Below are 24,773 nucleotides of genomic sequence, written 5' to 3'. Positions count from 1 at the left end.
TTACTCTGTGAAACAGCTTAAACAAACTGTCTCATAATCACAATTTAACAATATAAACCTAAGGCTACAACCCCTCCAAACAATACAAATCCCTAATGAGGACACATCTCGCTAAGGTCGCCACAGTGATTCTGTTTTAGAAATGTGAACAGGTAAAAGTAGAGACTGCAGCCTGACTGCTCGTCTGCTTGTTACCTGTTGAAGTTCAGGGTCTGCCTAGTGGTGTCAGCATTCACTCAGCTTTCATTTTGGGTTCATCTTGGCTAGCTTAGCGTTAGCATGCTGTCTTGGCAGATGCTTGCAAAGAACCAAAGTTGTTCAGCAGCATAATGCAGTTGTTTCTCTCCTGAATGCAATTTTCCACTTTACCATTTATCTTGTTGTTTTATGTGATAGAAATAAATATCCATATCCGTGCCATGTTTTTTACAAGAACCAGTTCTCGATTCTCATCCCTATCCACCGCTTCCTCACTGACAGCTGATTTGCACAGAAGCTAACAGTGCTCACCAAACTAATTTTAAGATTTTAGGAGTCTCATTATCAGCAAAGTTATTTAAATTAAGCTCCCAGCTTGTTAACCAGAAAGTGGAGTTAACTAGCTGGAGTTTGAAAATAACAGTTTTCAAGAGAATTTTTAGTTTGGAAAACTTCCATGTTCTTAAAGAGTATCGTTTTTATGTACTGTGCTTCTATGGGCTGTTTAGTACTGAGACCGAATGTGAAAGCTTACAACATGGACTAGCAACAAACTGAATGTAAAACTGCGCCGAAGAGAGACACGATCAAAGCTCAGCACTGAGTAATGTGAAAATTTACATTTAAAGATTCTGAGTGTTGAGTGTGATGCCACTTTCCATAATTTCCCATTCTATTTCTGAAGTTGTGAACTCTGGATCAAGTATCGAATCATAAAACTCTATCTAGCTTAATTCTGAATTCAACCAACTACAGAAACAAATAATATTCCTCCTGCACACTATTTCTCTGCTTTTTCCTTTTCATTTTGCATTCTTCTTCCCATTTCTCCCTTCCTCTCTTTTCTCACCCTGTCTGTCTGCATGTCTGAAATGCTAAGAAAACATTGTGGCTATGTAGGCTATGCTGAGAATCAGTCAGCAGCTGCTTGGTGATCAATGGGAAAGAAAACAAGTCCTAGCCAAAGGAATTTGAGTTTTGAACTCTGTTCATAACTTAGAAACCATGCCAGGGAGGAAAACCATCTGACCAATGATAGATGATTGAGATGGCTATGCTCCTATCTATGCATCCATCAGTCTAACTATATAGTACTATATGTAAAAATGCAGATTTCTATTCATATATTTAGAGAGTGTTTATATTAGAGAAAGAAATGGTAAAGAAGGCCTCGTTTGCCCTTGTCTATTTCAACATCTTGCCTCAAAATAACCCCCTACCCCACACTTCCATCACATGAGTAATCATACAGTAGCACATCCCTTCTCTTATGTATACACACATTCATAGTTTGGCAAGGCATGCTTGACTCATGACTCAACCCCAGACGCCTGCCAATGCCACTGTGTTGGTCTAGTGGTGCCACAGCACTCAGAGAGTCCTCGCTCTGTCCCTGCCGTGTCACGAATCCACACAAAAGGCATATTGTTAATCATGCTTGGGAAAGACCAGAGTTCAAGGACATTAATAGCTACGATGTGTAATTTCCCTCCCCTCCACATCCTACTCATTCAGCTTTTTGGGTTTAAGAAACAAGGATAATTCATCTGGGAAAGTACCATTGACAAAACTTGACTGTACTACTGGAAAGCAATTGTTAACTAGTGAATTATTAGAATGCCGTTGGTTTGTTTCTTTTTAACATCACCAGTTTAAAACCCATTACTAAAATGTGAAATGAATTGGGCCAAAAGACTTAAAGAGAACACTTAGGATGAGTCTGAGGTGGGCGCCTTAAAATAGTGCATGTTTAAGTTTAGAGTAACAGATTAAACCTGTAAATAAGCCAGACTGGCGTGAAGCTAGCGTGGAATCAGATGTTTATCCTTTTTTTTTTATTTGCTGAAATGTTCCCTTCCAAATTTCATAGACACTGGGAAAGTCAAATTTCCTATTTTGTTTGTCAAAAAGAAGAACTAGTTTGCTTGATTTTGCAGAGACATATACATTTCATGTGAAGTAAACTCTTAAAGAATTAAGAGAATAGGTTCTTGCCCACAAAGAAGCAAACCTACACTAACATACATACTGCTATAAATATAAACACTCCATCGTCTCTGGTCTCTGATCACCTCACAACTGTTTAACCCTCCTTTTCCTTCAACACAAAGGGTACGCCACTGTGTGCCAGCATCTCATCTTACGTGCCACAGAGGAGCTTGAGACTATTAGCCTGAGCTTGTCTCTTTTGTGCTAATTGGCAAATCCAGCATCAACTTTGCTATTGTTTAATTAGTCTTAACAAGATAACTGAACACCATTAAACAACATTCAAGTGACCCCATCAAGGATTTAATAATTAAAGCAAAAAAAAAAAAATCTTGTTCAAGACTTTTTTAAAGACTTTTCTCTAGTAGGAAAATGAGGTAACTTTTTAATGTTACCGCCAATGTTATCGCCTGTGCACAGATCTCTATTTTCAACTGTTGCAAAGTAACATAAAAGCAGAATTATGATAATTGCTTTGTTGTAAAAAAGTATGTTAGCTTAATGTCGATAATACTTAAAATCATATAGTGGGTGTAGACTAGTGCAAAGAATAGAAAATATTAAACAGTCAGTAAAAAATATACTGTTTAGCATCAGCTTTTATATGGTACACAATACATAATGTAATGTTATCACTAAGTTTTATCTTCTAAAATGTACATTTGCCTTTATTTTTGCTTTGTATTTAAACAGTTCATCTTAAAATTGCAACACTATTGTCAAACACATCTTTTTATTTAATTTATAAGAGAGCAAGTTATTCACAGATACCAACTCAAGGTAAGGGGAGAAATGCACCTATCTACATGCATAAAAGTGCTTAACTCTCACATATAAAGACATATAAAGACAAGGCCATTGTTTCATTAGAGGTGTCACACATCTGAATTGAAATCAGCATCCTTCTCCATTTCAGTCTTCAGGCCTTTACCGCCCCCTTCTTCTTTTATTTTTATGTAAAACACATTGTGAAAGGTCAGTGAAGAGAAGCAGCAGAGAAGAAACGAGAGCATGAGAGAGTCGAGTGTGCGTGCATGTGTGCATGCATGTATGTATATATATTTGTGCATGTGATTATGAGTGTAATTCCTTGCTGTGTGTGTGTGTGTGTGTGTGTGTGTGTGCATGTGTGTTTTCAGAGGGGGTAAAACTCTGTCTCCTATGCATGCTGTGCTCATTGAGAAGTGGTGTCTTGTGCCTAGGGGGGCTGCCAGGGAGAGGGCAGGCGGGCGGCCAGGCGCCAAAGAAAGAGGTCACATCCATATTCATCGCATTGGACATGCACATGCAAACCACTTTTAATATGCCGTGACAGGGCAAAGTTGTGTTGAGGCGGAAGGACAGAGAGAAAGAGGGTGAGGGAAAAGCAGAAATGATGACAAATACGGAAGGAATAATTGTGAGAAAAGTCCACATGTGCATCTTCATCGCGGTCTAAGTGACTTCCTGGTGAATCTCAGTGACCTGCAAAATCCAATTATAGGCAGGCAGTGTAAAATAAGTCTTATTAGAAAGGAGAACTGTACGCTTGCGCACACACAGTATAAGATATATGTAGCATTATAAATTTTTAACACATTTAAATTGGCTTATGTACATAAATCTGATGGAAAGGATGGAAAAACTCTTTACTGGCTTTAAACACATATAACGATTGCTAAAGTGCTACACTGCAGATATTTCCAACTAATTAAAAAAACTCAATCTGTATCAAAAGACCGGAAAACACAAAAGGAATGCCTGTTTTGATAGGGCACTTTGAGGTCAGTGGGGGCATATCATCTTCACATCATAACAGGAGGCCCAGGTAGGCAGTTATGACAATGTGGCATTATATGGTAGCTTTTGAAGTCTACCAGTGACAGCCCCTCAATGTAACCGTCTGTCACAAGTCACTGCTTTGAAGTTGGCAATGATGAAAAAGAACAAAAACCAGGCAAAAAAACAACAAAATACAAACCATTAAGATTATGGAGTCATGTCAAAGCAGCATTTCAGAGATTTGGACAAGGAGTGTAGATGCTGTGTGTGGTATATACAGTGGTATTTGGACTGTGAGACAGTATATTGTAGTGTTCTATATATAGACAGAAAGGAGCTGAGGATCTCTTTTGCGTTGGGAAGGCAGTTTAGATAGAAGTGGAATAATAGGACCTTTCTCCAGGACACTTAACCCCTGATATCCTGCTGGATTGCCCTTTTGATAATGGCACCACTTACTGTCTCTCTGTCATGAAGCACTCTCTTCAATCCTTACCTGTAGGGCCTACATTGGACCATCCCTGGGGTGGAAAATAGTCACAGTGGGGGTTTTACTCTAGGGATGGGGTTTTCTAGTAACCCTACTCTTAACTTTTCAGACAACGCCAGGGTCCCCTGGGCATCCCCCACCCTCTATGGGCTTTAATTCCAACAAAAGTTAAAGTTGCGACAGGAGCTTCCCTAAGCGGACAAATTATGCTATCAGTTTCCCTGCTGTTGTTGGTGTATAAAAGCACCTTGCTTCTGTTAAAAAAAGAAAAAAAAAGAAGTGAAGTTCTCCATCTGGAAATCTGTTTGAAGTCAGTTAAAACAAAGCTGACCTAAATTTGTCTGCACATTTGTTCTGTCAAGAGTTAAATTAGCATTGTTTAATGGAAGATAGTGAGTTTAATCCCGGTGCATAACGCAGCACTGCCATTGTTAATGGGGCAATCAAGGTGACAGGTTTATCCTGTCCAGCAGAGCACTGGGTAGTGAATCTTTCTGGGCCCTAACCTCCAGCTTGCCTCAAACAGTGGGGAATCCTACTCAATCACTATGAGAGGGTCTTCTCAGCTTCACTCATATTTTAACCACCAGCCCCACACCATGGGGTGCTGTGTAACGGCCCGTCAGTGGCTGTAACCTAAGCACCAAAATGGCTTTTTGACAATGTACCTTGTGTTGTTTTAAGAACCCCCGTCTGTCTTGACCAGACCCCACCTCCACAAAATATGATTTAATCATTTCTCTCACTTACTTTTCTCAGCATGAGAGCAAAAAGGAAGACAGAAAAAGAAACTGAGAGGGGCTGGGGGGAGGCATTCCAAAGTGGTGAAGAAGGAGAGACATTACAGCAGTTATTTCCGCAGCAAAGAGAAGAAAACCTCTTACAAGGCACTTCTTAATAGGAGCTGGTTGCCAAGGCTAAAGCCAAGCTACTTCTCTTAAGAAATCCTCTGGGTGAAAATATGAGCAGGCTTTTAATCAAGAGGCAGTGGACGTTATACAAACAACAGTCTATGCTGATGTCATTCTGAAAAATCTCCCCTTTTAAAACTCAGACCTCTAGTCCATTATTTACATTCTTTTTTTTTTTCTTTTTTAAGTGTGTTTTGGGGGAAAAAATTAAGATTGTATCTCATACAGATTGTAGCTTACAAAACTGTTGTGTCACTTGGTATTTTTCAAAAGCGTCCACATAACAACTAAAAAAAAACCAACTTTAATGTCAGTCTTCTAAAATGCATTGAAATTGCCAACGTTGCACAAGAGATGATCTCATGTTTCTAGTCACATCTTGCTTGTTGCAAATTTCTGGGAGCAGGCCCTGATTCCTGTCTCTGCTCATCTCTTCTGACCCCACTTTTCTCCTCAGGAGTATATCGTTCCCCACCCTGCCTGCATCAGTGGTTGACACCCACTTATGAGCTCTGAAGCACAGTGTACACATTACCACAAGTGTTGTTACTGTTACCAGGGACTGTCTTACCCTCTGTAATGAGTTGCAAATCTGACAGGAGCCCAGTTTGTAATAATGTGTGGATGCTGTGGTACATCATCCTTATGACTGTCTGCCGATGTTGATATAAACTACTGTGTTGAGGGCGTGAACCCCTGATTTCTTTCTATTTTGTTTCCCAAGTAAGGCTTTATCTTTTTAAAGTGGCTGTGAGCAACAATTCTCCAGGCTTTCTAAAGGTCTTCCAAAGATTTTCTTTCAACATTGGCTGCTTTTTCCATCATTAGTCCAGTCCATGACCATTTTCAGACGAATGCTTTGATTTGTTTGTTTTTTTGGTTAAGCCACTAAACACTGAGTGGTAGATCACCTACCAATCGGAAGGTTGGTGGTTCGATTCCTGTCCGCTCCAGTCTGCATGCCAAATATCCTTGGGTAAGATATTAACCCCAAGATGCTCTCTGATGGATCCATCGGAGTATGAATGTGTATGAATGTATGATAGCAAGAACTTACATAGGAAGAGCCTAGAAAAAAGTGCTTATGTTAATGACTGAATGAGGCAAGTTGTGTAAAGTGCTTTGACTGCTCAGATAAAGTAGAAACGTTCTATATAAAGAACCAGTCCATTTACCATGGGCAGGCTGCTAGCAACAAAGTATTGTTGGTAGCAGCGTGTCGCAAAAACACATAATTTGTTTCCATCTGTTCTTTAGTTAAATGTATGAATGTGGAGTCCCAAAGATGACCCACTGAGAAGCATAGAATAGTGTTTTTGCACCAAGCAAAGTGATTCCCTGTTAGTTGACAACGTGCCCAACAAGTGTGCAGTGTGTCTTTTAAAAAACTGAGGAAACTGGACAAATAGAAGATGAAAGAAAAAGTGATAGTCCTCATAACTATCTAGAACATATGAACGGCATCTGAAGGTTACGTCCTCAAGATCCCACTTATCCAGTAAATCACACAGAACCCGAGAGATGTATTTGGTCATAGTTGATCTATCTACAGTACTGTTCAATATAGCCTGATCACAAATGGTCCCACTGGAAGGGCGACTGTCAAAAAGAAGAAAAGGAAATGGGGAGAAAACCTTTCCTCCGTTCCACCAATACTGTTTCTCTGTCCGGGCAGTCCGATTTGGATAGCACTAAGTAGCACAGACACTGAAACCTAGCATCAGTATAGCTTACTGTGGCTTGAGCGACTTCCTGCTGCTCTCTATGCAATGTTCGTATCTGTTTAATACTGTTTGCATGTACTTAAAATGCATGTATTGTGAGGTCCCCCACAAGTGGTTCAATCTAAACTCATTTACCAGAAGAGTGTATAAGCAGGGCTCGTAAAATTGCTAGCCCGACGTCCCGGGGCTAACGATTTTTCCAGTCGGGCTACCAAAATCTAACTCAGTCCTGCCCATTGGGCTATCATAGGAAGGAAAAATATGTGTCAGTGCTTCTGCATTCCTTTGCAAATGTCGCAAAGGGTAATTTTGTCATTGGCATCGATGAGCCACTGTCAATATGTGACATATTGAAATCGCGTTTGAATTTGCATTTGTTTTTTGCTTTCACTTTCACTTTGCAATCGCGTGAACTGTGTATAGAGAGCCGCTGTACTGATTGGTGAGTGACAGATTAATTGCGCACCAATTCCTCTGACATCGTCTTATCACTCATTAGCTTACTATTCAAATGTGACAAGTGAAATCTCCCGCAGCAAGCTTAAACATGTGATAGCGGTTGATTGCGCAGAGAATCGCTGACCGTTATGTGTGTGAAATCCATCTGTGTAAAAACAGATGGATTTACGCAGGTATTTTAGTTCTGCAGAGCCAAATAAGACAGGTCAGGGTGAAGAAGGGACAGCAAAGAATCATAATTCACGTCGGCAGTAATGACACCCGGTTACGCCAATCGGAGGTCACTAAAATCAATATTGAATCGGTGTGCAACTTTGCCAAAACAATGTCGGACTCTGTAGTTTTCTCTGGTCCCCTCCCCAATCAGACCAGGAGTGACATGTTTAGCCGCATGTTCTCCTTAAATTGCTGGCTGTCTGAGTGGTGTCCCAGAAACGATGTGGGCTTCATAGATAATTGGCAAACCTTCTGGAGGAAACCTGGTCTTGTTAGGAGAGACGGCATCCATCCCACTTTGGATGGAGCAGCTCTCATTTCTAGAAATATGGACAAATTTATTAAACCCCCCAAAATATGACTATCCAGAGTTGGGACCAGGAAGCAGAGTTGCAGTCTTACACGCTTCTCTGCAGCTTCTCTCCTCCTGCTACCCCCCCAAAAACCCATCTCCATAGAGACTGTGTCAGCTTCCAAAAAGACAAAAAACAAACTAAAAACCAGCAACAAACAACTTAAACATAAACAATCACAAAGAAAGAACAATACAGTATCCACATCTGAACCAAAGAGTAAAACAGTGAAATGTGGATTATTAAATATTAGGTCTCTCTCCTCCAAGTCTCTGTTAGTACATGACTTAATAATTGATCAACAAATTGATTTACTCTGCCTTACAGAAACCTGGTTGCAGCAGGATGATTATGTTAGTTTAAATGAATCAACACCCCCGAGCCATTCTAACTACCAGAAATCTCGAAGCACAGGCCGAGGGGGCGGTGTGGCAGCAATTTTTCACACCAGCCTATTAATTAATGAAAGACCAAGACAGACTTTTAATTCATTTGAAAGCCTGATGCTTAACATTGTCCACCCCAGCTGTGAAACTCAGAAACCAGTCTTACTTGTTATCATCTATCGTCCACCTGGGCCTTACACAGAGTTTCTGTCTGATTTCTCAGACTTTATATCTAATTTAGTTCTGAGCTCAGATAAAATAATTATTGTGGGTGATTTTAACATCCATGTAGATGCTAAAAATGACAGCCTCAACATGGCATTTAATCTGTTATTAGACTCAATTGGTTTCTCTCAAAATGTAAAAGAACCCACCCACCACTTTAATCACACTCTAGATCTTGTTTTAACATATGGCATCGAACCTGAACATTTAACAGTGTTTCCTGAAAACCCTCTCCTGTCTGATCATTTCCTGATAACATTTACTTTTACAATAATTGATTACACAGCGGTGAAGAGTAGACTTTATCAAAGTAGATGTCTTTCTGAAAGCACTGTAACTAAGTTTAAGAATATAATCCACCCACTGTTATCATCTCCAATGCCCTGTACCAACACAGAGCAAAGCAGCTATCTGAACGCTACCCCAACAGAGGTCGATTATCTTGTTAATAATTTCACCTCCTCACTACGTACGACTCTGGATACTGTAGCTCCTGTGAAAACTAAGGCCTCAAATCAGAAGTACCTGACTCCGTGGTATAATTCTGAAACACGTACCCTAAAGCAGATGACTCGTAATCTGGAGAGGAAATGGCGTGTCACAAATCTAGAGGATCATCATTTAGCCTGGAGAAATAGTTTGCTGCTTTATAAGAAAGCCCTCCGCAAAGCCAGAACATCTTACTATTCATCACTGATTGAAGAAAATAAGAACAACCCTAGGTTTCTCTTCAGCACTGTAGCCAGGCTGACAAAAAGTCAGAGCTCTTTTGAGCCAACCATCCCTTTAACGTTAACTAGTAATGACTTCATGAACTTCTTCACAAATAAAATTTTTATCATTAGAGAAAAAATTACCAATAATCATCCCACAGATGTAATATTATCTACAGTTACTCTTAGTACCATTGATATTAAGTTAGACTCTTTTTCTCCAATTGATCTTTCTGAGTTAACTTCAATAATTACTTCCTCCAAACCATCAACGTGTCTTTTAGACCCCATTCCTACAAAACTGCTCAAAGAAGTCCTGCCATTAATTAATTCTTTGATCTTAAATATGATCAACCTATCTCTAATAATCGGCTATGTACCACAGGCCTTCAAGCTGGCTGTAGTTAAACCTTTACTCAAAAAGCCATCTCTAGACCCAGCAGTCTTAGCTAATTATAGGCCAATCTCCAACCTTCCTTTCATATCAAAAATCCTTGAAAGAGTAGTTGTCAAACAGCTAACAGATCATCTGCAGAGGAATGGTTTATTTGAAGAGTTTCAGTCAGGTTTCAGAGCTCAGCACAGCACAGAAACAGCTTTAGTGAAGGTTACAAATGATCTTCTTATGGCCTCTGACAGTGGACTCATCTCTGTGCTTGTCCTGCTAGACCTCAGTGCAGCGTTCGATACTGTTGATCATAATATCCTATTAGAGCGATTAGAACATGCTGTAGGTATTACAAGTACTGCGCTGCAGTGGTTTGTATCATATCTATCTAATAGACTCCAATTCGTGCATGTAAATGGAGAGTCCTCTTCACACACTGAGGTTAATTATGGAGTTCCACAGGGTTCAGTGCTAGGACCAATTCTGTTTACATTATACATGCTTCCCTTAGGCAGTATCATTAGAAGACATAGCATACATTTTCACTGCTATGCAGATGACACGCAGCTCTATCTGTCCATGAAGCCAGATAACACACACCAATTAGTTAAACTGCAGGAATGTCTTAAAGACATAAAGACCTGGATGGCCGCTAACTTTCTGCTTCTTAATTCAGATAAAACTGAGGTTATTGTACTCGGCCCTGAAAATCTTAGAAATATGGTATCTAATCAGATTCTTACTCTGGATGGCATTACCTTGGCCTCCAGTAACGCGGTGAGGAACCTTGGAGTCATTTTTGACCAGGACATGTCCTTCAATGCACATATTAAACAAATATGTAAGACTGCTTTCTTCCATTTGCGCAACATCTCTAAAATTAGAAATATCCTGTCTCAGAGTGACGCTGAAAAACTAGTTCATGCATTTATTACTTCCAGGCTGGACTACTGTAATTCATTATTATCAGGATGTCCAAAAAACTCACTGAAAAGCCTTCAGCTAATCCAAAATGCTGCAGCAAGAGTCCTGACAGGGACTAGAAAGAGAGAGCATATTTCTCCTGTTTTGGCTTCCCTTCATTGGCTTCCTGTTAAATCCAGAATTGAATTCAAAATCCTGCTCCTCACATACAAGGTCTTAAATAATCAGGCCCCATCTTATCTTAATGACCTTGTAGTACCATATCACCCTATTAGAGCGCTCCGCTCTCGCTCTGCAGGCCTACTTGTTGTTCCTAGAGTATTTAAAAGTAGAATGGGAGGGAGAGCCTTCAGTTTTCAGGCCCCTCTTCTGTGGAACCAGCTTCCAGTTTGGATTCGGGAGACAGACACTATCTCTACTTTTAAGATTAGGCTTAAAACTTTCCTTTTTTCTAAAGCATATAGTTAGGGCTGGACCAGGTGACCCTGAATCCTCCCTTTGTTATGCTGCAATAGATGTAGGCTGCCGGGGGATTCCCATGATGCATTGAGTTTTTCCTTTCCAGTCACCTTTCTCACTCACTATGTATTAATAGACCTCTCTGCATTGAATCATATCTGTTATTAACCTCTGTCTCTCTTCCACAGCATGTCTTTATCCTGTCTTCCTTCTCTCACCCCAACCGGTCGCAGCAGATGGCCGCCCCTCCCTGAGCCTGGTTCTGCCGGAGGTTTCTTCCTGTTAAAAGGGAGTTTTTCCTTCCCACTGTCGCCAAAGTGCTTGCTCATAGGGGGTCATATGATTGTTGGGTTTTTCTCTGTATCTATGAAGCGCCTTGAGGCGACTTTTGTTGTGATTTGGCGCTATATAAATAAAATTGAATTGAATTGAATTCAAAGAAAAGCCTACCACAAAATGGTTATGACAAATCAGACTATGAGGCAAAAAAGAGTAGCTGTTTTGGTTTCATGGACAAAAGAATTTCTGTGGCTGGAATATGACAAGCTAAATAACAATGTTCTGACGAGTGTGTCGTGAGTTTCCCTTGATTTCTGAGTTGGCAAGCGCCTTTGTTACTGGGACCAGTCTTTTTAAGAAAGACCCCATCAGAATGCATGAGAAATGCAAGAAGTGCATTATTGCTCAATCTGCAGTATCTTTCCCAGGACAAACACCAATTGCACAAAACATACTAAAAATAAACCAAGCACAACAAGAAGTCTTGAAAAATCTGTTTAGAACAGCGTAATATGTTGCAAAGAGTGAACTACCACTGGCAAAATTTAGCAGTCTTTGCAAACTTCAAAAAGCAAATGGCCTAGATCTTGGTTCCACTTACCTCTTACCTGTAACTTCAGTGGAAATTTCAGATTCAGGATCTGACACAGACTGATTCATGTTCTACACAGTTCTGACAAGGTCATAGAAATTTTTGTTCAATTAGAACCAAGTATTTGAGTTGATGATTGTAATTTGATGTTCTGTTTCCTTCACAATATTATACTTTAATGTATAATATTGTAAAGGAAAAAAACACAAATCAAAAAATCCTTCTCTTTTTTATTCGGGCTACTTAAATTTATTTTGGGCTACCAAAAACTGAAGCGTGCCTGCCCGAAGGGCTACCAGGGATTTTGAAATTTTGCGAGCCCTGATAAGATACAGTGTTGGGATCGTTACTCAAGAAAAGTGATGTATTACACATTACTCGTTATGGTTCTTCACGTGCCAATAACTGAAGGAACTATGTAACGTATGTAAAGACATAATTGTGACTGCAATGTAATGATTGAATTTAGTAATTGGTTACATTACTAAATTACTGAAAAATGTAACGTGAGTACAGTAACACATGTTTCTGCCCACTTGATGAATGTAAGTTCACAACTCTCACTTTAGTACTGTATTGGACTTTGCCAAAAAATACTGAGCCACTCTTTTCCAATGCTTTAGTGATGCCAAGCTTTTTTCCAACAGTGCAGCTTTGTCTGTCTGTGTATTCCCCCCACACTCATTCCCCACTGGAACTGCTTCCTGCAGGATTAATAGATGAGGTTAAAACACACAGTAAAATTGCAGACTGTAACACTAAATTAATAAGCTAAAAGAGTCTAAAAGTCTTTGTAGAGTTGCAGAGATGTGTGGTATTTCCTGCTAATTTGGCATGCAATCAAGCTTTTCATATCGGAGTTAAAAAGGCACAGGTTAATGCTGCTTCAGATTTTGCAGCATTAACTCTTTGAGAAACAGTGTGTAGCGTCTCTCAAGCCACCCAGTCTTTTGCTATGATTAATGAACAGCTAGTAAAGGTCAACACATAATAAACTGAACTGCCTTTACATTAGATTTTCCTGACATCAAATTTAGATAAATTTATTTTTCATTGATCTTAAACAATAGGTCACAGAGAGACAGTTTGCCTCAGCAGGTTCAGCTTTGTCCGAGGAACACAGTTTCACCATATTGTTTGGTTGTTCAAGGGCTGACACTTGATAATGCCAGTGCTCACTTCTTGGAAACCTACCACTCTAATTCTCATGGCACAGAAGAGACTTGTATCCTAAGCACTTTTGTGGGTCATCACAAGAAAAAACTGTCATCGATGCCAGTTTCCTTTCAGTGCGTCCTTGCCCCTTCACACTGCACAGCTCCTTTTTTCACCCCTCTAGTGCCTAACCAACCTGCGGTAATAATGACGAACATCATTTATGCAAATGTAATTAGTGCGAGAAACATGAGAGTGAAGCACAGGGCGCCAATGGAAATTTATAACTGAACACCCAGGCTCTAAACATTCAATTAAAATATTGAATTTCAGTGGATTTAATCTAAATGTAATAAATTAAGAAGTGGAAGAAGAGTTTGCAGCAGAGCAGGCTGACATTTGGCTGTCACTATCACACTTGGAGATGGTCACTGATTCCACGTCCTTACCTTAACCCTTCAAAATGCAGATGGTGGGCAGAAAGACAAGGAGAGAAGGTGATGTCTGGCTCTTATCTCTGTATCTGGGTCAGTGTTTTGTCGAAGCATGGAAGGGTGAGATTGGGCTACAGTGCTGAGACAAACTAGTGCTGCACACCACAGGCTTTAATGTTTGATAATTTGATATCAACCATGTATATGACGTGTTTAACTGCTGTTAAACATATTGTTGTAAGCCTTCGTGGCTTTGAAACTACAGTCTTTACCAGGGAGCACAACAGGAGATTGGTAAAACAGGAAAGAGGGGAAGACACAGACACCGTCGTTGGAAGAGAAAGTCTGGATTTCAGGAAAGCATCCATCACAAGTCAGGAGCAGCGTCAGCTTGGATGACACAAAATCACATATGGAGTCCTTCTTCAGGGACAGACAAAAGTAATTAGCTGGGCTCAGATACTGACATTTTCTGTCCTCTAGAGCTGTTTTTCATATTCTTTATATTCTCAGCTCTATTAGATTTACACCAATGATCTGCAGATACAGTAAGTTCATCAGAACAAAGTGTTGTCAAACCAATGAGTTAAAAGGCCAGTTAGTTGGTAACATTTTATGCAATCAGAGAGTTTGTTGAGGTTAGAATTATTTCATCCACAGTCCGTGTAACACATATAACAGCGTTTCTCTTCCATTTCAACTGATCTTTTTTCTCATCATCTCAGAGGAAACTGTTCTAACACTGACAAATACATCTGGTGTTCGGTAGTGTCACCACACCTAACAATTTTGTGGAGTTCTTCTAAACATTTGACCATCGCTTAAATTAGGATAATGATTAGCTGTACTTCAATAAATATCACAATGATAATAGATGTTTGGTGAATTAAGTGCTTGCCCTATAAGAGCTTGATAAAGTGGATATATTGAAAGTTGTGTGACCCTATAATGCAAAACTGTATTTCTTTTTATCCTATTCGACTTTTTTAAGAGTTGAGACACAGGCTAGGTGATAGACATGTTACTTGTAGATGTGTTTTGAGGTAAAAGTAGTTATGCAAATGTCTTTGGAATTTTAATGCATAATTAGACACAAAATTTTAAATTAGCCCTAAATGAGAATTTTTTGAAAAATCTTTTATCCTGCTAGACTAAATGCTAGTTGAATAGTTTCAGGTGTATAAAAACAAAAATAGTCTATGTGCAGTTTTTATTTCTAGAGCTGACATTATACATGTTAACCAGATGGATGCCCTTGCCTCACTCTCTTTGCTTAATGTACCATGGGGCCTTCTTGAGAGTTGATTCTCACTCAAGACTAAAGCTGCAATTACAACCCCCGTTTGTACACACTTGCAAGCTGTGTCAATACTGATCCAAAACACTGCTGCACTCCTGAGAGCTGTACTCTCAGCACTTGCTGTGACAAAGTCCAACTTAATGTTTTCTCCTCTGTTCATGTTTACATACAGAGGACATGGCAGCCTGCCTCCTTCAGCTTCATGGTAATAAGCTGCTATCGCCCTAGTTTTCTTAATATCACATTAGAATTTCATCTCAAGGGGAGGAAGCACTGAGAGTGTCAGAACGTTGTATGTTTAATGAATAAGACTAGGGAAAAGTGTCTTAATGGTTGCATTAATGCTCTCTTTTTTGTCACCGTCCCTCTGTACATATTGTGCATAATATCAAACACGACCTGATTCTTGCTCTATTTCCATAACGCCCCTCTGGATCTTGGTGGTATTTTGTCTCATTTTGTGCTGCATCTGAAAGTAGAGGGCAAAATGAGGCCTGTCTATGAATCAGTGCTACAGATAACTGGTGATATTATACACTGACATCCTTTAAAGAAGACTTTAATGCAAGCACTCAATGCATGCCAATTTAAAAGGCATAAATAATGTAAATACATTTTAGATCTTTTGAAAATCTAAAGCTTCCATCCAAAAGCAATTTGCTATATTAACCCAGTCTAAATGATCTTTTTTTTTCCTATCTTGAGCTATTTAAAATAATGTTAATAACAGTGGCAATATTCATGTTATCTATGCCAGCTTTTATAGTGTCTAACTTTGAATAGGCTACATGGCCAAACGTTAATGGCACCCACTGTTAGAATTTGCCTGCAGTGATTTTCTTCCATTTAGCCATTATAGCACTACTGAGGTCATTGCTGTTGGATGATGAGGCCTGGCTCACATGGCATATCAGTCACTCCCAGAGCTGTCATATGGCACCGATATCATGCCATCGAGTTTTTTGCACACCCTAATCAAGATATTTCTTTTTGTATCTTTGTTTACTTTGGTTTTTGGATTTTGAAACCACAGAGAGTAGTGCACAAACAAAGTGTCACATAATTGCATTGCATTCAGTTTCACCTAACTGGAAGTAATGGGCCTTACTATAATCATGATCAAGTCAGTGTCAGCAAACTTCTTTTTTTAAACAGTCTGAACAGGGTACATGTAACTTTGACATGCTAACAAGCATTAACAAAGGCTAGACATGTAGCAGGATATCTATGACCACTAGAAGCAATGCTTTTAAAGTTTAATCCATTATTTACTTCAATCTGGACCTTACTGTGTCTTTGATCTACCATTCGACACCAAACACGAGCTCTACAGCCACAGATAGCTTGCCATGTTTTATTTATCTCTAATTAGCTGCTCATTCAAAATCATGAAACAATAGACCAGAATAGACATAACTGACTCCTGCATCTAGGCCAATGTTTAGTCTGGGATACCAAGGTTGATCTACCTCTCTGTATTTGATAGTGCCACGATCCATTATTCACTAAAGATCAAATTTTAAAGCAGGGATGCTGTTCAGTATTAGAGAACTAGGGAAGAAAAGATATCTTTCTTAGTTCTCACATTCTTTTTGTCAGTGCTTTTTAATGCTCTTTCAGTTTCAGTCCAGGCTGAGAAAGGATTTAAGGGAGTTTGGCATTTACATCTGTGAATGAACTTTTTTTTTTAATTTGTTTGATAATTTTCCCCCAACATTATGCCAATAATCTTAGGTGTAACATGTCCTCATATAGTCTTTGTAATGTGCTTTATCCACTGCCTCCAGTGCACAGTATTGCTTATTCTCTATTATCTGCTCAGGTGACATCAAATCACTTACTTAAATAAAAATGACTTAAAGAAACACAAATGATGTGTTGGGAAAAATTGTTTGTAATTATTATTTACACTGTTCATGCTAAAAACATACAGGTACAAATGTACAAAAATAGTATAATAATAATAGACAGTATAGTTTAGATGTTGAGTTAAGCCCTTTTTTTAAAAATAGTTACAGCATACCATCTATAATAGCATATCCTGCAACAGCAGTATTTTAATTGCCAAAATTTTAGTGTCTAATACCCATACAGCTGTTTTCCAGAACTAGACTTTATGAGTCACTATATAAATATTTTATCTGCACCATAAATATCGCCCTAGTCTATGATGTTAGCTTTGGTCAAGTGCTTATTTTGGACCATCAAGAGAGAGCTACAGAGACTGAATTGAGTTTTGGCTCATCTATCTTTTTCACTTTTCACTTCTCAGTCTGTGCTACTTTTCCTCAGCTAAATGAGACTGATGATACAACTGAAAGGAAAAGGAAGCACTAACAGCAATGAGCAAAATTGTGAAACATATTATTAAATGCATTAAGATGTGTCCACAGCGCAAGAAATCATTAAATGTGTAATTCTGGGCAAGTCCTCGCTGTCTAGATTTGCTCTTTTTACCGCTAAAGTCAAATTAAATTGTGCAAACCTTGGACCCGTACTAACTTCTCTGACCCTGATGAATGATTTGTAAAATTCTAGATTCTCCACAGTGTTTACTTTGGATGACTGCAACTTACAGAGGTTTGATAGATGATAGTTAATTTTCCTTTTTTTTTTCACATTTTTGCTATTTTGGATCCCTCTCTGTGACTGAACTCAGACCTTCCTCCATTGTGCACTTCTCTTTACAGTAATGCTTTGCAGCTATTTTTACTGTGCATTCCTGTACAGACATGCACTAATTACAGTGGTATCTCATAATGGATGTCCTAATGTTTTATTTACCTTATGAGACTTTAATCAGCTCCCTGATTTCCTCTGTTGTTACACACCTTACCTTGAAACATAGCCTGTCTATATCCTCTTATCTGGCAGTGCCCACTGTGCTCACCAGCCTGCTGCCAACAGGAGAGCTGGAGGTGGCAGACAGTGTTTGAGAGGATGTGTTACGTGTGTGTCTGTTTGTGTGTGTGTTTTGAATGTTGCCTTTGTACATTTACACATGCATGTCTTTGTGTGTTTGTACTGCATGTGTGAGTGTCAATGTGTGTGACAGGTGCCAACTCCTATGTCAGGGGTGAGGTCGCACCCTCCCTTCTCAGCCTAGGTGTCTGCAGAGGTTCGTATCCACTCAGCAAATAAAGGGTGAACACCTTTTACCCCTCCACACACACTGATATCTAGAGGCGAACACACCCAACCTGCTAGATGTCATTAGCCTTTACACTAACAGCGATCCCCAAGACAACTTGGGAAAAAAGGCAGGCACATATTTTTAGCAGTGAATGCCAAAGTAAGTGCTGTGCATTTGCTGCTGGGATAGCTGTAGATGCCAACTGAGACGGCACCTATTGGCAAAGATTTTTTTACCGAGTGATATATTTAGGTGATGCGTATCAGCTGTTTAGAAAGAAATTTGTTGACACTTTAATTAATCTGCTCTGATAGCATCCAGAGGTGACATCGCAACTTAAGTGTGTTTTTTGGGGTCTACTTGAGTGTTTGTGTAGTGTAGTGTAGTAGAAAACTTTTGTTTTTTCACTCTTGCCTGTTTTAGAAATGCACTCCTTTCCATTCATCTGATGACATTTGAACATATCCTAGCACAAGTCTGAATGCATTTATTAACAGATAAGCACAAAATCATCACTGTACTTTTTAAACTGTTTTGCAGAGAAGTTAACTTGTACTGTTCCAGATTACAAAAGGCTTGTATTTTACTTTGTGCCTTTTTAGGGAATCATTATCTTACATCCTTTGTCTTTTTCTTTTTTTTAAATCAAACAATTCCTGAGTTTTTTCAGCCTCCTCAAACATGCAAGAGAATGGCCAAAAAAGGAAACTTCCCAAGCACATTTCATTCATGGCTCAGCTCTTAACATATTTAAGATCTAACCCAAAAATCTAAAGTATTTTCTTGTCAATAATATATCACCGTATTGGCTAGAGAACAAAAAAAACTAAAGTAGCAACCAAAGATTTATTTCTCTCAGATCAAGCAAACAGTATGTTTATGTTTGTCATTTGTTATTCTTTCCCTTTAATTTACATTTGCTTGATTGTATTTCTTTGTACATCCACTCATTCTTAATTTTTCTACCACTTATCCTATCTTGGGTTGTGGGGGCTGGTCGTTGACAGAGATGCCTAGACCTTTCTTTCGCTTGCCTCTCTTGAGTTCTGGGCATTCACCATGTCCAAAATAACAGCAAACTCCACAACTGACCAATACAGCATTTTCACACTTTTATACTTTATACTTTTATACTGTCATTGTGGAAATACAGACCCATGCCGTGTGGTATTTACTTGTGTAAACTTATACAGGGTTCCTTTTATCACTTTTAGCAGATTAAGCTGTAAACAATTTTCCTGAATGTCATTAAGTGTTCAAAGAAAACATGCAAAAATAATAATTCAGGCTGAAGAGCTTGTTGTTTGCTATGTATTCCAGTTATTTCCGGAAATGCACTGAATCAGGAACCTGGAAAAAAGTTGCTAATTTGGAAATGTGTGTTCTTTTTTGCATGCTGAGACTGTCTTCAAAACTATTTTATAAAAACATCATGCATATATGTGCAGATTTCTAGCATATTTAACATTTAACTGCATGTAAAATTGTGTGATCAATTGGTGTGTTGACCTGATATAACTTGACAGTATGTGTTAATGAATGGCAGGAGTAGATTGAATTTGTTTCAAATATTTATATCTGGCACAAATTACGGGTAAAATCCATCATACAAATGTAACAGGTGTCTAAAATCATCAGCTTTCTCTCCAGCTGCCAAGATATATTCTTTTTATTCTCTTTATAACACCAGGGTCTCCTCTGAGAGTGGTGTCACTGTTAGACCCCATATATTTACACTATATTTCTCTCACACATTCCTTTTCAGTGAGCCAGGCCTTGAGCTGCCAATGGAGGATGTGAAGTCAAGCCAGGGAGCCAAGGCCACTGTCAGCTCTCTCAGTGGTTAGAATAACCCAATAAATTCTACAGGGAACTGGGCTGGGACTGGACCAGTGCTGGCAAAGAGTATCAGTGAGAGGTAAGATGATAGATAAGGGAGTTTTGTTTTTTTTCAAGTGAAGTTAAATATATCAAGAAAAGCAGATAAAATGAAACCAGAGATGTTTTAATATTTTGATATGTAGTTAAAAAAGGTCATTGGTTTGTAGATAACCTACTTTATTACCTGTGTGCAAAACTGTTACCTAAGAATTAACTTTTTAACTTTATTATGAGTCTGTAATATGTAAGAAATAGTCAATCAGCATTTTACTCAGCGCTTTTCTTCTTTTGACAGTGTCCTTAAGGTTCATGCTTTATTTTTAGGCTCTCAGGGTTTAGGCAACTTCTGAAAATAGAAACTGCAGCATTTCAAATTATATTGCATCCACAAGGCCACCACTGTTGCTGATGAAAACATTAGTTCCATGATTCTAAGCCCTTGTGTTTGTATATATGTACAAACACACACACTTATACTGGAAGTGGCTCATTCATCCCTTTTAAATTTTACAGGCACATTTTACAGATAACAATTAAAACCTTTTCATTTAGTTTTGTTCCAAAGCACCAGTCTTTCTTTAAATTATATTGTGTGTAGTCATACATATCGGTTGGTTCTGCAGGACCGATCATAATTGACACCAATATGCCTTGCAGTGTTGGCTGGATCCAAGGTATTGCCATCTAAAGTAAATATTTTGTTAGACACCATATTGGTAAGATTTCTAGGACCAAGTACAGCTTTTGTCTGAATTTAGAAATTGGAAGTTAGAGGTCATCCAGGCCTTTAAGTCTTTAGACATGCCTGTAGTTTAACTAGATGATTTGTATCGTCTGGCTCAATGGACAAATGCAGCTGGATGTTTTTTGGATACTGATGAAAATATATACAGTTTTTCAACTAGTATTACCCAAGGGAAGCATGTATACTGTAAAAACTATTGGTCCCAGCACAGAACCCTGTGGAACTCCATGACTAACATAAGTGTGTGAGGAAGACTCCCTATTTACACGCACAGATTGGAATCTATGAGATAGATGTGATTCAAACCACTGAAGCACATTTCCTTGAATATCAACATGGTATTCTAAATACTGTAGTAAATATTGTGGTCAGTCGTACTGATAACGATACGTCCTGTTAAAATTCAATTGCACAGAGGTCTAACAGGACAAGCACAGCGATGGGTCTACTGCCAGAGGCTATGAGACAGTGTACTTCCACTGAAACAGAAAAAAACACTGAACAGAAGCTACATTTTAAAAGGAATAAGCTGGCTACCTCTACACTTCATTTTAAAATCTATCCATTTCTATTCATTATTCTTAGTCGCGCGTCCTCAGTGTGTGCCTTTGACACGTGTGGAAGAAGGACACAATATCAGCTTTTCTAATTACTTATTGGTCATGATCAATTAGTAACATTTGAAGGCACTAAGGTACCCTTGTGTAAATACACTGGTGAAGTTCAACAGCCATCACGGTTGACAGTTAAATTGGCCTGTCACTGCCAGGCCCTTCATTAATCTCAACTTGTCATTCTTGTTTATGCTGGTTATAATGGCTTTGTTGGTGTGTGATAAAGTCTGCGTGTGTGTGAGTGTGTGTTTGTGTGTGCGTGTGTGTGTGTGTGTGTGTGTGTGTGTGTGTGTGTGTGTGTGTGTGTGTGTGTGTGTGTGTGTGTGTGTATGCAGCCACAGGGCAGCCAAATCAGATGTGTGATGTGTGAGAAGTTCGAAGATGTGTGTATATACATATGTGTCATATGCACATGTGTGTTTATTTGCATGAATTCATATATGTACATGTGCAGGAAGTGTATATTTTCTGAGTGCATAAGTGTGTTGTGTGGAAATCTTTTTAATCGCAACTGTCATGTTGAAGCCAGTTGGCACCCTCCAATGATTACCTCATGTGTCCTTGAGTATTTTCTAAATTGTTCCGAGTTGTTTAGAGCCGCTCCAAATGACTTTCATAATCATGTGGTAACGTGGCCATTTACACCATGTGAGAAAATTCCTACTCACTTAAACCTACCTTTACACTGATTGACTTAGACAGAAAGGCTATTGTATGTACATTTAGTCTGTAATCTGCAATCCTCTCGCCATTTCCCCTTAGATTTCCTTAAGTGTTTGCCTCAGTAAAACTTTAAGTTGGGGAATAACTATTTAATTTGCTTTTGATTATTAGTGATTTTATTGGTTAACTAAGCACAAATGGGATCACTTAGTGAGTGATGTTAAGCCCTAGGAAATAAAACGCACACATATACACACACAATGAACAATAGTTAGAACGACGTACGCACAAACACGCTCTTGTACTGCTGACCTTTCACCTTCTTCACTGTCTTCTGACCACCGCCTACTGTGACCCCCTCCACCTTCTCTTGGCAAAAGGGTACTTTGGCACTGCCCCCTTTTCTCTTTCCCCTCGGCCTCTTTGTTTTTCAAAGGGTGTATCTGACTGCAGATGAACAAAGGATCATGTGGGTGCTTGCAGGCACAGGCTTGCCCTGGTTTGTATTTACATATAAATGTCAGCACCTATTTTGTAACTTGTCTCCTATACGGAACTTTCATCACTGATATGATGAGTGTGTAGATTTATAAATGTCTGTGCAGTTATGGTGTGTGTGTGTGTGTGTGTGTGTGTGTGTGTGTGTGTGTGTGTGTGTGTGTGTGTGTGTGTGTGTGTGTGTGTGTGTGTGTGTTGCATGCTGATAAGTGCATAATGAACATTTGTGAGCTTTCTGTTATCATAAATATGCAGGGAAGTTATTATTTTTTTCTTTTTCAGCCAGTAGCGCTGATTAATATGTTATTGTAAAAAAATTTTGGATTCAGTAAATGCAAATTATTGGTGATTAAGAAGCTCATTTTTCCTCATTTACTGTGTTTTCTTCCTGTCATCTGGACACTCTGATGCCTTTAAAAGAGAATAGATGTGACTATTGAGGTAATCAAGATGATAAGTTTATGATATCTTTGGTGTAGAGATCTGATAGATTTCTCCAGGTTATTGCAGCAATCAGTAGTATTTACTAATCAAATATTGTTTTCATTTTGATTCTTCATTTGGAGCGCAGCAGGAGAGATTCAAAGAAATTCACTAAAATGTCTCTGAATGCATGTTTTAAAGTTTGACATATACAATTAATTGAATCAACTAATACAAACATTAGGCCCAAACACAATTCCATGTATAATACATTTCAATTCAGTCACCACATGATCATTGAGTTGCACATGCAATAATGGATGCATACCTAAATAGAGGCAACTGTTTGATAAAATGTAAAAAACATATTCACTTAAATGAATATGTAACATAATAGACAGTAGAGTCTTTTTGATCCTGTTGTTCTTTGTTCAGAAAAGGATAATCAACTGAGAATATTTGCACATGGCCGTATTTTTTTACTGTACTTGGCAGACTGTTGGTGTTAGCTATTAGGTCATTTACCTTGATTGGCGTGCACTCACACACAAGCACACATGCACATTAATCCATCATTAGTAAGATGTCCATGCTTGAGTGATCGTTTGTTGAGCAGTTGAGTGGACAGTTAGGAGGAGGGCCATGTTAATGCAGACAGACTTGTCACAACTATGGGTGACTGCAATGGGGACGCAAAGGATGAAGGGACTTCTTACCAATTAAGAATCCCTAATATCAAGTGCTATATCTGAGTTTATACTTATGTCTGCGTCTGTGCTCTCTGTCTGTGAAATATATCTGTCATTGGTGCATTCTGAAATGATCTGTTATTTGTTTTTGTTTTGTTTTTCATTCTTAATAATGGCACAAGATTATGAAAATATAAAAATATCAGACATATCTGACAACACGCAGGGACATCAGAGTCTGTTGATGGAAAGGTGATGTTCCTGACAATATTAACAGAAGAGTTTCTTTTTTATTCAGTCAATGAAAAAATTTGTGTTAGTGGAAGTCTGTTTTTATTCCTTCATTTATTTATTTATTTTTGACTGGATGCATTTATCCTGCTATAGCGTTGATGCTGGAAATGTAATACTTTTCTTCCAAGTTTTTGTTAATCGTAAGAGGCTAACAGCAAAAGCCAATGCTTGACACATTTGACAATCCACTCTTTTGTAGCTTCCGAAAATATTTCAACAGTGTATAAAATGTGTGAATTTAGTGAGCTATCCAAAAGGGTACAGAAAATACCCTCAAATACCAAATTCAATAAATATTTTAATTTTGACTGAATTAAAATTCCTATTACTGAGAATATCATCAAAAAATGTGCACTTCACTGCAAATCACTGTCCTCAAATACAGAAACTATGTTACAGTTGCATTTTTGGAAAAAATACATATACGTGTGTGTGTTTTAATTCAGGAAAATTCTCTTCAGGTTCACTGACTGGTAACTAGAAAGAGGTGTTTGTAATTAAAATCTACATTTAGCAACCCCCCACCCCCAACCCATCACGTAGCCCCATAACAGGCCAGCCACTCTCTGTGCGTCTGGGAACGAGCTGGTGGTGTCCTGCATTCGTAAAGGGAGGGATTCATGAATGGTACTCACACATCAGTATGAACGCACCGTAACATGTGCATATATACACACTAACCTTGCATATATCTTCACCCTGTGTCTTACTCCTCTCTCTTGTTCCAGCTGAGTAAGAGCAGGCCCGTGTCATTTCACCTCAAGGTGCCTGCTGGGGTCAGGGGTCACGTGTAATGGCCCAGTGCATCTCCTAGCACAGTAAGCCTACACCAGCAGCCGACACACTCCGCTATTCCCTTCTCCACCTCCCGGGCCTT

The 24,773-nt window shown here is 38.8% G+C and overlaps 1 long non-coding RNA gene across 1 annotated transcript in view; it reads left to right on the top strand.

Moving 5' to 3' along the window:
* Nucleotides 1-24,773, top strand: part of LOC147315918 (uncharacterized) — a 62,950-nt gene that overhangs the window by 27,213 nt on the left and 10,964 nt on the right. The window contains exon 2 of the long non-coding RNA XR_015124327.1: nt 19,855-20,007. This is a non-coding gene — a long non-coding RNA (uncharacterized LOC147315918). The remainder of the gene's footprint in view (nt 1-19,854; nt 20,008-24,773) is intronic.

This window comes from Aulonocara sp. 'chitande type north' Nkhata Bay, linkage group LG13 (genome assembly GCF_057382095.1).
Source record: "Aulonocara sp. 'chitande type north' Nkhata Bay isolate Kocher_YH1m ecotype deep benthic linkage group LG13, A_spYH_male_GT1.1, whole genome shotgun sequence".
Lineage (NCBI taxonomy): Eukaryota > Metazoa > Chordata > Actinopteri > Cichliformes > Cichlidae > Aulonocara > Aulonocara sp. 'chitande type north' Nkhata Bay.
The sequence above is the reverse complement of the archived record's forward strand: the minus strand, read 5'-3'. Positions and strand labels throughout refer to the sequence as shown.